This window comes from Hyla sarda, chromosome 4 (assembly GCF_029499605.1).
Source record: "Hyla sarda isolate aHylSar1 chromosome 4, aHylSar1.hap1, whole genome shotgun sequence".
Classification (NCBI taxonomy): Eukaryota; Metazoa; Chordata; class Amphibia; order Anura; family Hylidae; genus Hyla; species Hyla sarda.
The window spans coordinates 195,267,818-195,285,393 of NC_079192.1; the positions used below are offsets into that span (position 1 = coordinate 195,267,818).

A 17,576-nucleotide genomic window follows, 5' to 3' on the forward strand; every position below is an offset into this window, starting at 1 on the left:
ATATGTCATATATGCAGATAGGTAACGCTTGTCTGGCATTGTACAAAGCCCATGTTAAGACTTACTGCAATGCCATACAGATTTTGTGCCCATGCCCATGACACTTTTTTTGCATTCTTTTGCATCAAACATTTCACCAAGTAGCATTTAATATTTTAATATTAATATGCCAAGTCAGTCCCAAACATACAGAATGTGATAAGCTAGCAAGCTCATCAATTCACAGGTGTTATAGATTTGAGGAAAATATGAAGTGTGTTGTGACTATTTTCATATTTTAGATGCTCACATACCCACTATTACCTATCATCTCGCACACATGTTCTCATCAACACGAATAAGAGATTTTTGTTGATCTAAATCATTTCTGTTCATTAATCACTTTGCTAAAAAGGTTATGTCAGTTATATGAAGGATCAATTCCGCTGACCTTCTATAATAGGAACCATATGAGAGTTGAATCATCACTGTGCAGAGTGTGATTGCTACTACAATACATCAAGTCATTTTCTCATTGAAGGACTTCTAATACAACCCTCAGTGACTTAGCTGTTATCACTCTTGTCCAGTCATTTATTAACACTTGCAGCATATACTTTCTGTAGTATTTAAACACAAAAAGAATAAACTGCACCAAATTGGTATATATTGTACTCTGTTTTTCATGATATGTACTAGGTGCTAGGGGTCTATAAGTCGTAAATCAGTATAGCTCCATAAACTATTTTATGCAAAAGAAGAGAAAAAACTCAAACAGAGAGCAATTGCTACTGATAAATATGCAAAATTGTATTGTTATATCCAAAATGTTAAAAAGCGTCACACATTTGTGACTAATTTCAATAAGGATAAAATACCAGGTGTGTATGTATAAAGCAATACAAAATGAGATGTCTCAGATACAACCGGAAAACACGTAGGTGGATCAGGTACAGTAAAAGTAATAATCACAATGGATGTATATATAGTGAGGTCAGGAAATTATGTAATATGGCTCCTATTCAATAAGAAGCAACCAGGGGTCCAGAAAGGGCCCCAGTAGTAATGAGAAGCTAACTGCTATATCACATGATTAGTATAGAGAATGGGCCCAAAGCATATCAATAATGAATAGTGAAATGAACCTCACTTACCCATAATGGAAGCCTGTAACCACCGTCCCAACGTACGTTTCGTCACCCGACTTTCTCAAGGGACGCTACCCGACTATGTACATGGCTCCCTTTTATACTGTGTTTGTTATGGATATTGCACGCCGTGCGGCGCATGCGCAGGGTCCCGACCCGGATGGAATCGGCGCTCACCGCCGTGTCACAGCCAGTACCCGCAGGTCACGAAAGCATCACTTCCGGACCTGAGCGCACGGCCTATTGACGCCCGGGGAGTCCGTGCCAGGAAAAGGGCCCCGCGCATGCGCACAATCAGAAATTGGCGCCTTGCATTAGAAATTGCACAAAGTCAATAGACAATATGTATATAACCCTATCTGAACCTATACTTAGCAGTATAACTAACCGAGCCTTATGACATCAATATCTTGACATCAATCTAGCCTCACATAGCAACCGATAACATGAGTCATGATATATATATATATATATATATATATATATATATATATATAAACATATAGATGAATGTACTTATAATAACAAACAGCAACTCATAAGGCATAGATTGGAAAATAATTACAGCGTTAATTCAAGTAATGAATAAAAGTGCTCAATTTATATGCACTTATTGGTTATAGGCCCCTGCATATAGCCACACGTGGTTACTATTTTAAAGTGTATACACTTGGGGAATTAACATAAAAATAATAAAAACATCAAGTGTAGATGGAGTGTACTCATTACCATAATCGTAACAGTGAAGGGTGATATACAAAAAATTAAAAATTGATGAAAAAGTTAATGAGAATTAATAAAAAAATAAGTAAATATTAAAAAATATATATATGTAAAGAATACATATATAAAACATATATATATATATATATATATATATATATATATATAAATAAATATATATATGTGAAGGTAAAATGACACTAGTGATAGTGTGTAAATAGTGATAATAATAATAATAATAATAATAATAATAATAATAATGTGACCCTCAATTGAATTAAAAAATAATTGTGGATAAATTTAATATGTTAGGACCATCTTAGGGATGGTAATAACAAAAAAGTGTCAAAAATAACAAAAAGTGAGGATGTACTTAAAAACAAACAAATTATTACTGTAAGTAAAGTGACAATGGAAGTAACCATATATGGTGTAGCAGGGAATTATTCAATAACCTATATAGTAGCAGCATGTACACTGTATATCAAAGGCACTAATTATATTGCATAAATACAAAGTATCTCCTAGTAGCCATATAGGTATATTCCTCAATTAGTATATAGATAAGTCAGAGGATAGATATAAAAACATAAACAATATTAGCAAATTCATAATAACAACTAGAATAACATTGTATAATAATACTATTTATTGGCTTCATCTTTCACCAAAGAATAGTGCTTCATGAAGTAGGTGCATAAGCTGTTGTACGAGGTATAAAGGGAGCTGACTGATGTTAATGGAAAAAATTCCCAACTGTTAAAATCTTGGAAAAAGAAAAGATAGCATTAAAATCAAGGCAAATATTGGTACAGAGACAAGAGGATCCTACAAAAATGGCGCAAAACTAAGCTGTTCATTTAAACCATTGGGCACCATTGTGCCCGATTTAGCTATCCATCTGGCTTCTTTTTGAGCCAGGAGTTTTTTATAGTTTCCCCCTCTGATGTTCATATTCAATCTTTCTATCCCTTTAATTTTCAAGGTCGTTGGATCTGAATTATGGAATTCCTTAAAGTGCCTAGGGAGCGTTTTCAGATGAGTAATATCATCCTCTTCTTTTGTTGCCAGTATATCTCGTACATGTTCCCTTGTTCTTATTCGTAATTCTCTGGACGTAAGTCCAATATAAATTTTTGAACAACCACATGTGGCATAATAGATCACAAAGGTACTGGTGCACGAGATATACTGGCGAATTTGATAGGGACGAGAATCATCTGCAGACAGGAAATCTGTGGCTCGCTGTATGTTTGTACAGGCTCGGCAGGAGCCACAGGGATAACTTCCAACTCTGGGTCCTTTTGACCCAAAAAGATTGAGGGTATTAGCTATATAGTGACTTCTAACCAACATGTCGCGTAAGTTGCGACTACGTCTAGCTGTCATTTGGACCCGGGGAGGTAAAGTCGCTGCCACTAAAGAGTCTGTCTGTAAGATAGCCCAATTTTTTTGAATACAAGATCTCATTTGTTCCCACCTACAATTATATGTGGAGATAAATCTCACATTGTCACTTTGTTTATTTGTGACCTTTTTCCTATCTTGTAGGAGGTCCTCTCTATGTACATGTTGAGCTTTCTGATAGGCCTTTTTGAGAGATCGTCTGCTGTAACCACGCTGGAGGAAACGTTCCGTAAGTATTGCACTTTGTTTCTTGAAATCATCATCCGAGGAGCAAATTCTACGTATTCTCAGGAATTGTTCTGTTGATATGGCTTTGATAGTTGATGGAGTATGTGAGGAGGCTGCATGCAAAAGGGAGTTGGTGGCAGTGGGCTTACGGTATACGTCTGTTGACAGAGAACCATGGGTGTTACATTTTATAAGTATATCCAAAAACTCTACGCATTCTCTACTTGTCTTATAGGTAAGTTTCACATTAATATTGTTAGTGTTGAGTATTGTCATGAAGTCCTTCAATTGGGAAGCCGATCCCTGCCAAACAAAAAGAATATCATCGATATATCTAATCCAGCACTGTACATGGGAGCCCGCCTCCGCCCATCCGCACTGAAACAAACCCCTCTCCCAGTACCCTAGGAAGAGGTTTGCGTACGAAGGGGCGCAGGCAGCCCCCATGGCAGTGCCGCGTTTCTGAAGGTAAAATTGGTTTTTAAACGTAAAAAAATTATGAGTTAAAACAAACTCCAATAATTCAAGGATTAATTGGCAGGTGTCGGCATCCCACGGACCAGAGTCTAGATAGAATTTGATAGCCCTCAAACCGTCCACATGGTCTATGCATGTATAAAGACTCTCCACATCTGCAGTTACCAGACACATATCTGGTTCCAAGGAGATTCCATCAATCCGTGCCAGGGCTCCCGTCGTGTCTTTGATGAAAGAGGGTAAACATTCTACTAGCGGTTGTAGATAGTAGTCAATAAATTTACATATAGGATCGCATATACCATCAATCCCTGACACGATCGGGCGCCCCGGAGGATTGAGGGGATCCTTGTTTATTTTAGGAATGATATAAAAGGTAGGCAATATCCATAACAAACACAGTATAAAAGGGAGCCATGTACATAGTCGGGTAGCGTCCCTTGAGAAAGTCGGGTGACGAAACGTACGTTGGGACGGTGGTTACAGGCTTCCATTATGGGTAAGTGAGGTTCATTTCACTATTCATTATTGATATGCTTTGGGCCCATTCTCTATACTAATCATGTGATATAGCAGTTAGCTTCTCATTACTACTGGGGCCCTTTCTGGACCCCTGGTTACTTCTTATTGAATAGGAGCCATATTACATCATGTCCTGACCTCACTATATATACATCCATTGTGATTATTACTTTTACTGTACCTGATCCACCTACTTGTTTTCCGGTTGTATCTGAGCTTTTAGAGCTTACAAAAACAAGCTTTTAGAGCTTACAAAAACAAGAAAGTATTGAGATGTCTCCAAATAATCGCCAGATGATATAACTTTAGCTCAGAAGTTATATGTATAATATCTTTCCAGTCCTTTTGTTTTTATTTTGCCGGGGCTTGTGATAAGAACACAACTTAAATTAAGCACATAGCTAGGTTTTTCTGCACCCAGGGCAATGATTCAATTTACTGCCCCCATTTCAAGCTCAACTCTATAACTCTATTTGCCATGCCCCCACCACAATTTAACTCCATTTAACTTATGGACGTAGCATTTTTGAGGCTTGAGAACAGTCCAGTAATTTGCTTCAATATTCAATGCAATATTAGTCATCCCTCACAGCTTCACACCTTAATTTCCGGCTCCAGTGTTAGCCTTGTGGTGCTCAATCCCAGACTCAAGTGTCCAATAATAATGATGCAATAGCACAATAGTGAGGGCAGCTCTGGGGATTACTGCAGTAGTAGACATGCTAGCTAGCTACAAGACTTCACTTATACACATACACACTAGAGTTGAGCAAGCTTAAGCCCCCGAACCCAGATTCATTATGAAATTCAGGGGGTTAACTGTTTGTCAAATCTGGAAATGATGAGGCTGAGCTGTGTCTGCAGCTAGACAGACGGGAGTACAGATCATGCTTTAACTCCTTGCTAGACTGAGCGCTATATGCGAGCCCATCAGCTATTCCCCTGACTTCAGCCCCCACGATTCATTTCCCCTCTCTCAGGCTCTGCCTCTTTTTGCATGCTACTTTATATCAAGGTTTAAAAAGGTTTTTGGTATTCTTAAAGTGATCGCCTGTCCTCTGATTACTGTGTTTTAGAAGTGACTTGTTTCCTGATGACATTTGTCTGTCTGCTGCCTGTCCTGACCATAATCCATTTCTAGAGAATTGCCCTCACCTCCAGTCCATCTTCTCCTCTGACTTTGGCTTGTCTAATAATTCTTCTTTTTTCTGCTTTGGTAACAAGCTTTAGAATCTTGTCAGGTGTTAGCAATGGAGACTTTTCCGAGAGTAGTAGCCAGGGCTTTCCCACAACTAATCCCAGACCTCTGTATTGAGGTTAAAGAGTAAAAATGTGTGAATCCTGTAGACTATTAAGCCAAGCTACTGCAAAAGGCTCTGGCCTTCCCTGTTATAAATGGTAGGGCAGAAAGATATGTTTAATGCCTGCTCTGCAGAGAACAGAGGATAGCCATGAAGAGACACGGCATGTGTCACCCTCCTCACTAGCCATTAGGTGGACATGCATATTTATATACACTTTGAACTTAAGATAGCTCCATGTTATATAGGTTAATATCATATCTATTCAAAAGATCATTGTTTAAGAGGAACTTAAATTGGAAATATTATTTATGATCTATGCATTAAATATGATTTTAATGGTCGGGCAAACAATTTATATTTTGTAAGTTTCAAGGTGAGACCTCTATGGCTATGATTTGTTTTTCTGGTACACACCACAGATGCTCAATTAAAGGGGTACTCTGGAAGGAAAAAATATTTTCAAATCAACTGATACCAGAAAGTTAAAACAGATTTGTAAATTACTTCTTTTTAAAAAAATCTCAAGCCTTCCAGTACTTAGCTGCTGTATGCCACAGAGGAAGTTGCTAGTTCTATTTAGTCTGACCACAGTGCTCTTTGCTGTCACCTTTGTCCATGTCAGGAACTGTCCAGAGCTAGAGAGATGTGCTATGGGGATTTTCTTCTGCTCTTAACGGTTCCTGTCAGCAGGGAGCACTGTGGTCAGATCTACACAACTTTCTCTGTAGTAAACAGCAGCTCATAAGTACTAGAAGGCTTAAGATTTTTAATAGAAGTAATTTACAGATCTGTATGGGTTACATACGTCTGCCAAAAGCATAGGTGAACTCAGCCTAGATCTCGACTCAACTGATGCCTTAACTGATGACAATGTGCATCAGTTGTCATCAGTTGTATGGCATACAGCATCAAGAAGCAATGCAAGCTGTGTTCCCCTGTCCGGTGCCTTCTGGTGTGGCCAACCATCCGGCGTCAAAATTGAGATGCTGGATGATTGTGAACTGTCCCATTCAAATGAATGGGATCAGTTCTAGCATCAGTTTCCTTCTTGTCCACACTGGAGGGAACTAGGCCGGATGCCTGATGTGTGTGAACCTGATGTGTGTGAAAATTTGAAGACCTACAGAAAGGAATCTTACTAGTGAAAAATAATTTCACTAAAAGAAAGGGGGAGTGCTTTAAAACGTAACTTTTAATATGTTACCTAAAATCACATCTTAAATCATAATGTATATACTGATACCAACACCAAAATCATAATAAACTGTTACCAAGATTCATACCACTAGTGAGTGAATTTATTACAAACCACAGCAATTAATGCAAAACCCCTACGCGTTTCTGCTCTAATATTGAACGTCATCAGGGGATAAATACAACTTGTGCATGTAGATAACTCAGATATTGAAGTATCATAGATTAACAAAGTGGCACCCGATACTCAGTGCTCACTATTTGTACTCAAAGTGGCACTAGTTCATAGTGCTCACTTAAAACAGATGTACGTAAAGATGCGACAGATATGCCAACTAGTGGTGATAGTCCGGACCTGTAAAAAAGATAAAGAAAAAACCTTTCAGCAATAGATTTCTCCCATTGTATGGTGACTCCAATCCTATTGGTACTGGGTACTGTACTTACAGTCCCGATTTACATGCCCGTCACCTAAGGGAGAAAAAACACATAGACATGCCTATTACTGTTCGGGGTCTGGAATGCCTGCAAAGGAATCTAGCAATACGCCGCTAGAAGGCTACTCACTGTTGTCCGTCGCATCACCGGTATGGAGTCTCGGATGGGGCACAAACCCGCAGTGGCGGGGAGCAGACTGTTAATGTCAGCTGCTCTGTGCTCACCATGTGAGACATGCCGGCTTCTGGCGTCATATCCTGTTGCCCCGGCACTACGTCACTCAAGCGACGCCCTCTGATGACGCGTAAAGAGGGCAGAGCTAAGTCCCGAGCGCTGTGCCTGGTAAGGGACCGGAAGTATAGCTATAGTGATTGCGGCTAGCTAAGTTGCTATAACCAACTACATGTATCAAAACATAAACAAACCAGTAGTGTAATGTTTATTAAAGCTGGTGAGTCCTCATGAGTTACATTATGTCTCAATTATCTGTGGTTTTCTAGAGTGTGTCAATTTATAATTCTTTAACTTGGAGACAGAATGAATCCTATCGAGCGAGTCACAGCATATCCTATCACTTTAAATGGATACTGGGTCCCTCATTCTTAGTGTCACCACGCTCAGTCTCAGAAAGCCTCCAAGTCACAACCCACATAGTAAATAACATAAATATTAATTAATAGTGTAACTATTTTAAAGAGAAAGGTATCTATGAGAAGCCAGATGGAACACCCTATAATTATGTTGCCCTAATAAGACCACACCCCACATAGTGAATCCTACCTATCAAGTTGGGGCCACACATATGCCCGAAAATTACTATTATAGTAGCATAATGTCTACCAGTGTTGGTGCGCTAAAATGCAGAGGGCGTCGCTTGAGTGACGTAGTGCCAGGGCAACAGGATATGATGCCAGACGCCGGAATGTCTCACATGGTGAGCACAGAGCAGCCGACATTAACAGTACGGCTCCCCGCCACTGCGGGTTTGTGCCCCATCCGAGACACCATATCGGTGATGCGACGGACAACAGTGAGTAGCCTTCTAGCGGCGTATTGCTAGATTCCTTTGCAGGTATTCCGGACCCCAACAGTAATAGGCATAGCTACATAGTTACATAGTTAGTATGGTTGAAAAAAGACATACTTCCATCAAGTCCAACCAGGGAATTGAAGTGAAGGGTGTAAGGGGATAAGGGAAAGGGATGTAGTTTTATAATTCTGCATAAGCATTAATGTTATTTTGTTCCAGGAATGTATCTAACCCTGTTTTAAAGCTGTTAATTGTTCCTGCTGTGACCAGTTCCTGAGGTAGACCGTTCCATAAATTCACAGTCCTCACGGTAAAGAAGGCGTGTCGCCCCTTAAGACTAAACCTTTCCTTCTCCAGACGGAGAGAGGCATGTCTATGTGTTTTTTCTCCCTTAGGTGACGGGCATGTAAATTGGGACTGTAAGTACAGTACCCAGTACCAATAGGATTGGAGTCACCATACAAAGTGAGAAATCTATTGCTGAAAGGTTTTTTCTTTATCTTTTTTACAGGTCCAGACTATCACCACTAGTTGGCATATCTGTCGCAACTTTAAGTACATAGCATTATGAACTAGTGCCACTTTGAGTACAAATAGTGACCACTGAGTATCGGGTGCCACTTTGTTAATCTATGATACTTCAATATCTGAGTTATCTACATGCACAAGTTGTATTTATCCCCTGATGACGCTCAATATTAGAGCAGAAACGCGTAGGGATTTTGCATTAATTGCTGTGGTTTGTAATAAATCCACTCACTAGTGGTATGAATCTTGGTAACAGTTTATTATGATTTTGGTGTTGGTATCAGTATATAAATTATGATTTAAGATGTGATTTTAGGTAACATATTAAAAGTTACGATTTAAAGCACTCCCCCTTTCTTTTAGTGAAAAATATTTTTCACTAGTAAGATTCCTTTCTGTATTCTAAGTGCTGGGAGGTAAGAGCCCCTTGCAGGCTTTGTGGAAAAATAATTTTGCATATCTGATCACTGAATTTGAAGACATAGACAACTCTTTGTTATGTTCCTTTAAGCATTCCTGGACAATTTTTGTTGTGTGGCAAGACACATTATTCGACTTAAAGAATATAGTACCATTAGGAAATTGATTTTTATTAAGGGGTGTACTGGTCTGCAGCAATGTTTAGGAAGTTGATACTGGTAACATCCACATAAATGACAAAGCCCAATTTTTACTTGATCAGTGTATATACAAGTGAACAAGATCCTAAAATAGGATCTTAAGCAAGTGAACAAGATCCTATTTTTGACCCGTAACAATCTATTCCAACAATCTTTATCAGATGTTCAGTATTTTAGCAAACTGTTAATTGGGAGATAACTGTAGGTGTATGGCAAGCAGCAACGGGAAAAAAATTACATAAGCCCTTAACTGTGCAAAAGGTCTATTTAAAAGCTATTTAAGATAATAACCCTGTGGAAAGTTTCTTTGTCACTTGAAGATCAAATTAACACTTTTCTATAATTGTTGTAAAATGGAATTTGCATTATAAAGTCCTCTGTTTGCCAGTGGCAGTTATATCTTTGCAGTATATATAATTAATTTGCTTCAAGTGCAAGGTTAAGATTACAAACACAAGTTTCGTAAATGTTTCAAGTGTATAATAGCTTTTTGCCTCATGTTATGATTTCAAGATAAAGTAATACAAATTAAAATTTTCATATTTTAGTCTTTTTTTGAAAAAACATAATGAAAGATGGAAATAATGACAACTAGAGGATAAATAAGTCCTTTATGATGCATAAAAAAATGCGTATTGAAAATTAAAGGCGCACTCCCACAAACATTTTTTTACTCTGGCCAGTTAATAAATCACATGATGTTAATAGCAATTACAGTACATGTAAATTGCAGAGGCTCGATGTGAGGCTGATACCAATGAATTTTGAAATGGACTTCTTTTTTACATATCAACATATATGGTGAAAGTCCATTACCCTTGAAATTTTTGTGTGATAGCACTTACCAGGAGATTGGTCTTTTCTTCTGGGAGTCTGGTACATCTACCTTTTCTGTGAAGTCTCCTGGACACCCTGGTGATCTATCTATCTATCTAAAAGTTCAATAGAAACAGCACATCCAGAAAAATGAAAATAGGAAATCGGGGTGCACGCATGTTTTGAACCTCGGCCCACTGGTTCTCCAATCCACAGAAACAAATGCAGGCAGCACACCACGATTGAAATCCAAATAGGGTGAGTTTATTCCATGATGTGAGAGAGACTCTCTCTCAGGTCTCTCTCACATCATTGAATAAACTCACCCTATTTGGATTTCAATCGTGGTGTGCTGCCTGCATTTGTTTCTATCTATCTTTCTATCTGGAAATAGATCCAAATAGCCACTGCACTGTGTCTCCAGGAAGGACTATACAGTGGTCCCTCAAGTTAGAATATTAACTGGTTCCAGGACGACCCTTGAATGTTGAAACCATTGTATGTTGAGACCATAACGCTATGGAAACCTGGTAATTGGTTCTGAGGCCACCAAATTTTCATCCAAAAATAGGAAAAAGTGAGAATTAAACAAATATAAGTAGATAACTAATACAGATAAAGCAAGTCCTTACATATAAAAGTAAAAAAGATCTGCTGGGAGCTGTAAATCACTGTCTATGTAGGGGTAAAAAGTAAAATGGAGCTGCCCTCACCTGGTGTCCAAAGAAGCAGGTAAACTGTGGCACAGGTAAAGAGTAGCACAGGTAAAGAGTAGTAGAGAACATGTAATACCTCCCTGTACTGTAGGGGGGTGCTACCAGACAATGCCCTTCTGAAATGTCCATTCTGATTGGTCAGTTCTTCCAGCCATTGACACGTTTCAGAGATCTGGACTGTCCGTAACATTGTATGTGGAGTCTGGTTTCAAGTTACAATGGTTCAGAAAAGACCATTGCATGTTGAAACTATTGTATGTTGAGGCCATCATAAGTTGAGGGATCACTGTATTATTTTTATTAAGCATTTCTTCTAGTTTGCTTTTGTATAAAAGAAAGCTATGGCAGCCATATTCAGGACACATGTAATATGACTCCTGAATAGTGTTGAGCGGCATAGGCCATATTCGAATTCGCGAATATTCGCGAATATATGGGCGAATATTCGTCTTATATTCGCGAATATTCGCATATTCGTTATATTCTCGTTTTATTTTCGCATATGCGAATATTCGCGTATGCGAAAATTAATATATGTGAATATTGGTATATGCAAGCGTACAAATTCGCATATGCGAAAAGTAGCATATGCGAATTTTCGCATATGCGAATTTTAGCACGCCAGTCTCACACAGTAGTATTACAGCCTTCTTTACACCACACAAGCTGGAAGCAGAGAGGGGTGATCACTGTGATGTGTACTGTGAAAAAAAAAAAAAAAAAAACGAATATTCGTAATTACGAATATATAGCGCTATATTCGCGAATTCGCGAATATGCGATATTCGCGAATAATATTCGAATTGCGAATATTCGCGAGCAACACTACTCCTGAATATGGTCATACTGGTTGGTACTAAAGTTGCCAGAGAGTCTTTTGTACCAACATGGTCTCAAAATGTATTTTTTTTAAGGCAACAATATGTATACTAACAGCCACTGCTGCCATTAACACTAAAATAGAAAACATACTGCACAGTATTTTTCATATCTTTATCTAATAGATTTTTTTTTTTTTTTTTGCATTTTGCTGTAAAGCTATTTCAGCTTGTGATACATTTATCAAACCATTGATCTCATGCTGCTTGGTGGCATCCAATAAAAAAAAAATTATAAAAAGAAAACACAGAAAACACATCAATGGTATGGCTTGTCTTTATCCATCAATCATATTAAAGACCCAATTTTTTTTCCCCCTGAAAACAATCACTTTTTGGCATATTGCCTTTCTCAAACTAAGATATTCTGGACAGAAAATACATAGATTGGCCATTAACTGGTAGCCTACCATCAAAAGAAGAAAATATGTCATTGTGTATATTTTGGAATATCTTTCTTCACCATGGCAATCACACTTTTTTTAAATAGAAGCTTTTTCAATATATTGAGTGAAAACTTCACTGCACTTTTACATAATGGTGTGTTTTTCTAAAATTGATGTTCTGTTGAAAAAAAAAAATTGTGATGATGAAATGCCATGAAATTTAAAGGGGTACTCCGGTGAGAACCTTTTTTCTTTTAAATCAACTGGTGCCAGAAAGTTAAACATATTTGTAAATTACTTCTATTAAAAAATCTTAATCCTTCTAGTACTTATTAGCTGCTTAATGCTGCAGAGAAAATTCCTTTCTTTTTGGAACACTGATGACATCACAAGCACAGTGGCTTAGTGGTTAGCACTGCTGCCATGCAGTGCTGGGGCCTTGGGTTCAAATCCCACTAAGGACAACAATAAATAAAGACTTATTATTATAATAACATCAGCAGAGAGCACTGTGCTCATGATGTCATCAGAGAGCATTTCAAAAAGAAAAGAATTTCCTCTGTAGTATTCAGCATCTAATAAGTACAGGAAGGAATAAGATTTTTTAATAGAAGGAATTTACAAATCTGTTTAACTTTCCGGAGCCAGTTGATTTAAAAGAGAAAAGGTTTTCACCAGAGTACCCCTTTAAATAAAAGGAATGTGGACACTATGTATATCACATGATAAGTAGAAGCTACTTTTTCTTTAATAAAAACAATACATAATTTTAAAAAATAATGTGGTCCAAATAAATACAGGTGTAGGATATGTCTGATACACACACACACATACACAGTTGGGCCTGAACTTCATTTTAATAATGTGAGCTTTAAAATCACCAAATAGTAAATAGCATACATGTGTGAACACATACATAAGAACATGTGTGTTTGTTTGTACACATGCTCTAAGCTCCTACCTGTAGGCCTTGGGCCTTATGCATCCTGATAATGCCGAGATATTAATCATGGCTTACATTTTTTTGCATTTTAATTTTTTCCTCCTCGTCTTCTAAAAGGCATTGGCCGACATTTATCATTGTCTTTAGACTATTTTTTGTGTCTAGAAAAGGCACAAAAAAAGCGCAAGCAGCGCTTTTGGTTTACACATTTCTTCTGATTTTGAGTTGCAAGCCACTGATTTTGGCAAAACACATGATATGGAAGGGTTTTATGAACTGATCCTTTTTGTGAAAAGGCGCAAAGCCACTGAAAAGTCTCTAAAACTACCCCAGCCCAGACTTAGCTTTTTGGTATATGTGAAGAGAGAAATTTCCGAAAATTTTACCTGCACAAAATTTATCAAATGCTCTGTGGCCATTTAATAAATCTGGTGCTCCTACACATTACCAGCACACAAAAAAAGGTGTAGAAAAATGCTTCACTTACTTACAATGATAAATGCCGCCATTCACTTTTTTAAAATCCACAGACCCAAATGAGGAATTGTTTGTTTATGCAACCAATTGTACATGGCACAATTGGTACAAGGGTATTTGGTGCTGTATGAGGGCTATTTTTTGAGCAGTGATCTGCAGTGACTTTGTGATCACTTTCTTTAAATTTTTGGGGGGATAGGATGGGACTAAAAGCAGCAATTTTGGACTTTTTTTTTACATTTACGTCTTTCACCGTATGGGACCATTAACATTTTATTTTAATAGTTCGGACATTTACGCACATGAAGATACAAAATATGTTGATTTTTTACATTTATTTTTTACATTTTGTTTGGTAAAATATGAAAGGAGGAGAAATACATTTTATTGGGGGAGGGGCCTATTCACTTTTTTTAAAACATTTTTTTAAACTTATTTTCTTTACACTTTTTTTGGTACCCACAGAGGAATATTTATTGCAATCTTTTCATTGCAAATACTGAACACTGATATGCATATGCATAGCACTGTTTAGTATTATCTGCGATCTACTTCTCTGGTCTGCTTGAGGTCAGATCAGAGAAGAAGAGCACAGCAGCCAACCAGAGCAGGTGAGTGGAGCTCTGTCGGCCATCTTGCACCTGGGGTGGTCAGGAATGCGTCTGTATACCTGCACAATACTTCAGATGCCGTGAATCATGATCAGAATTGATCATAGCATCTGAAAGGTTATTGGCAGACATCAGCAGGATCTCTGATGTTTACCATTATCCATGAAGACTTAGCTGCTGATAACAGCAGCCGTCTGTTTTCGATCACTGTGTCTGGCAATGTGGTGAACGTGGAGCTGTGCAACATACATGCATATTGTTGTGCGCTAAGTATTAGGGGTTGAGGTTGAATTGACATCTACATTCTGTTTAAGTATAGTTACTACTTCATTTAAAGACTTACAGTAAATATAAGCTCCTGAATATGGTATTTTTACATATCTTGTTATTCTTCCTCAAAAACAAAATGTCTTGCTTTAGCTTCTTTGTATTGCTCGAGGTCATATTGCCTATTGGGTTCCAGTTTTACATCCAGGTGACCTAACACAAATCCACTGCAACATAAACCACATAAACCACAACTGTTGAATTTCTTTTTTCTTATAAAGTAAAACATGTCTAGGATTTATACATTTATTCTCAGCAAAAGCAAATTACAAATATATCAGATTCAAAACCATTCTACCAGTATCCACTTACGATGGTGGGATCTTAAGCTACATATATATATATATATATATATATATATATATATATATATATATTAATAAAGAAACATTTTTGGGACCCTTTAAAACATTTTAACTTTTTATTTCATCCTTCTTAAAATTTATCGTAGAAAAAGCAGTGATAAACAATTAAACAATGACCCCCCACCAGTGTCATGGAGTTTTATACTCCGCAAACACAACAATTTGTTGCAAATTTCAATACTTCAAAGTTCATATATGACAAAATATCCACTTATTCTGTCACCTTTAGTCATCTGTATAGAGATTCATGCTTGTTTGCGCACTGTTCACATTGATGCTCCGTTACCTATATATGGAAGTCCATTTTAACAGTGTCTACCCGTTGGTGCACAATGTATCCAATAGTATCCTTATACCAATGTCAAATATATCATGGTCATCAAAGTTGCTGTGATAAATGTCCACACAGCCTGATTTCAGTACTAGTTTGTTGCAATTATTATTGTCCTGGTTTTTCTAAGTTTTGTGACATTATTTCACTCGCATATTTCAACATTCATTATATAGTGATCTTTCCAGGCATGAAATAACATTGACATTCAGGTAGATGAGTTTGTAGACAATGTTTATTCTTCCAGGAAATTGACACTGCTTTGCTTAAGTCTTTCTTCAGACCGTATCACTCGGGTGATGCATTTATTCTTTCTTACGCCCACCAATTTCCAACATGTAGTATGGACTCCTGAGTTGACTCAGTGCGGTCTCTACATCACCGTGCACATTGATGTAAATTATTGGTGCGTTATTTAAGCTTATTGAGGTCGGACCGTCACTACTGCAACTTAGTTAAACTATTAAAGCCATACAACCAATATGTACATATTCATTCATACATTCATGTAATGGAGTTGGGACAATCTACAGTTATATCAATCGTAATATTACTGTATTTAAGTTGTGTCAAGTTTATTGATTTATATCACCGTGGCACAACCCACATAGTATTTGCCTATGGTGTAGTTTGCAACATTGTTACAATAGCGAGTTTATTTTGGCATGTGCAACCATGTTGCAATGGAGAGTTGTATTTACTCACATTTGTATCACACACTTGCATTCCTTAATTCACACAGTTATATTTGCACAAGCTTTGTATTATTTTTATTTCTGCTTATCTTTCGGTTACTCAAGTTAACCGCTCACTTTCTTGTTGTGCCCTTAGTTTGTAAGTATTTTCTTAAATTTTAGTTAGTATTATCTTGGTGAGGGCTTGCCTCTAATTCATTAGGGCTATATTCAGACTGTGGGTGCGTTTTTTAGTGCTTTTATGCTTTATTTCTGTTTATATCGAATTTAATTTTTGCTGGGTCACTTAAAGGTATGAAATAAGTCAATTGTTCATATAACCATAATTTTAACATAATTGCATGCTGACCCGCATTTTTTGTGTTATAACTTATTTCAATAGATAATGTTAGTTAGTAGACAAATAGATTTTTGTTCATCATCCTATAAACGTTTAAAGGAACAATGTTTGAGTTAGAATCCTAAGTCCTATATACGTCTAGAGGAACAATCTTCAGATTTTACATAGTCCCATGTTGTATCAACCTATATATCACTTTCCAACTTATTGTTCCATATTGTAAGGTAACAGTCAGAATGTCAGTTTCTTATCCACAATGCATGGTTCAAAAACATGTTCAGTTTATAGGTCCCATCTTATAGCCATATAATATGCTGCTCAAGTTAACACAGTCCAACATAGTTGTATTGTGTGTGGTAGCCATCAAGTATGCATAAAATAAAACCTGATGGTGATCCCAGGTGTATTGTAGATCTTGGTTACACTCCGGTTCAACGCGTTTCCTTTGCCAAATCCTCAGGAACCATTTACAGGCTTGTTTATGGGGATCTTTAGGCTTTGATGTCTGACACTGATGGCGGTCATTTTATGCAGTAGTGACGGTCCGACCTCAATAAGCTTAAATAACGCTCCAATAATTTACATCAATGTGCACGGTGATGTAGAGACCAACTCAGGAGTCTATGCTACATGTTGGAAATTGGTAGGTGTAATAAAGAATACACGCATCACCTAAGTGATACGGTCTGAATAAAGACTTAACCCCTTAAGGACCAAGGACGTACCGGTACGTCCTTGGTCCTGCTCTTCTGATATAACGCGGGGTTACACAGTAACCCCGCGTCATATCATGGCGGGCCCGGCGTCATAGTGAAGCCGGGACCCGCCTCTAATAGCGCGCAGCGCCGATCGCGGCGCCGCGCGCTATTAACCCTTTAGCCGCGCGCTCAAAGCTGAGCCGCGCGGCTAAAAGTGAAAGTGAAAGTTCCCGGCTAGCTCAGTCGGGCTGTTCGGGATAGCCGCGGCTAATCGCGGCATCCCGAACAGCTGACAGGACAGCGGGAGGGCCCCTACCTGCCTCCTCGCTCTCCGATCGCCAAATGACTGCTCAGTGCCTGAGATCCAGGCATGAGCAGTCATGCGGCAGAATCGT

General features: G+C 37.9%; 1 long non-coding RNA gene across 1 annotated transcript; it reads right to left on the reverse strand.

Annotated features, from left to right (window-relative positions):
• Positions 1-7,069: 7,069 nt before the first annotated feature.
• On the reverse strand, positions 7,070-7,661 carry LOC130366961 (uncharacterized). The gene is made up of 3 exons (XR_008892013.1): positions 7,550-7,661; positions 7,430-7,453; positions 7,070-7,337 (listed from the first exon to the last, which is right to left on the reverse strand). It is a non-coding gene; the product is annotated as an uncharacterized LOC130366961 (long non-coding RNA).
• Between the last annotated feature and the right edge of the window lie 9,915 nt (positions 7,662-17,576).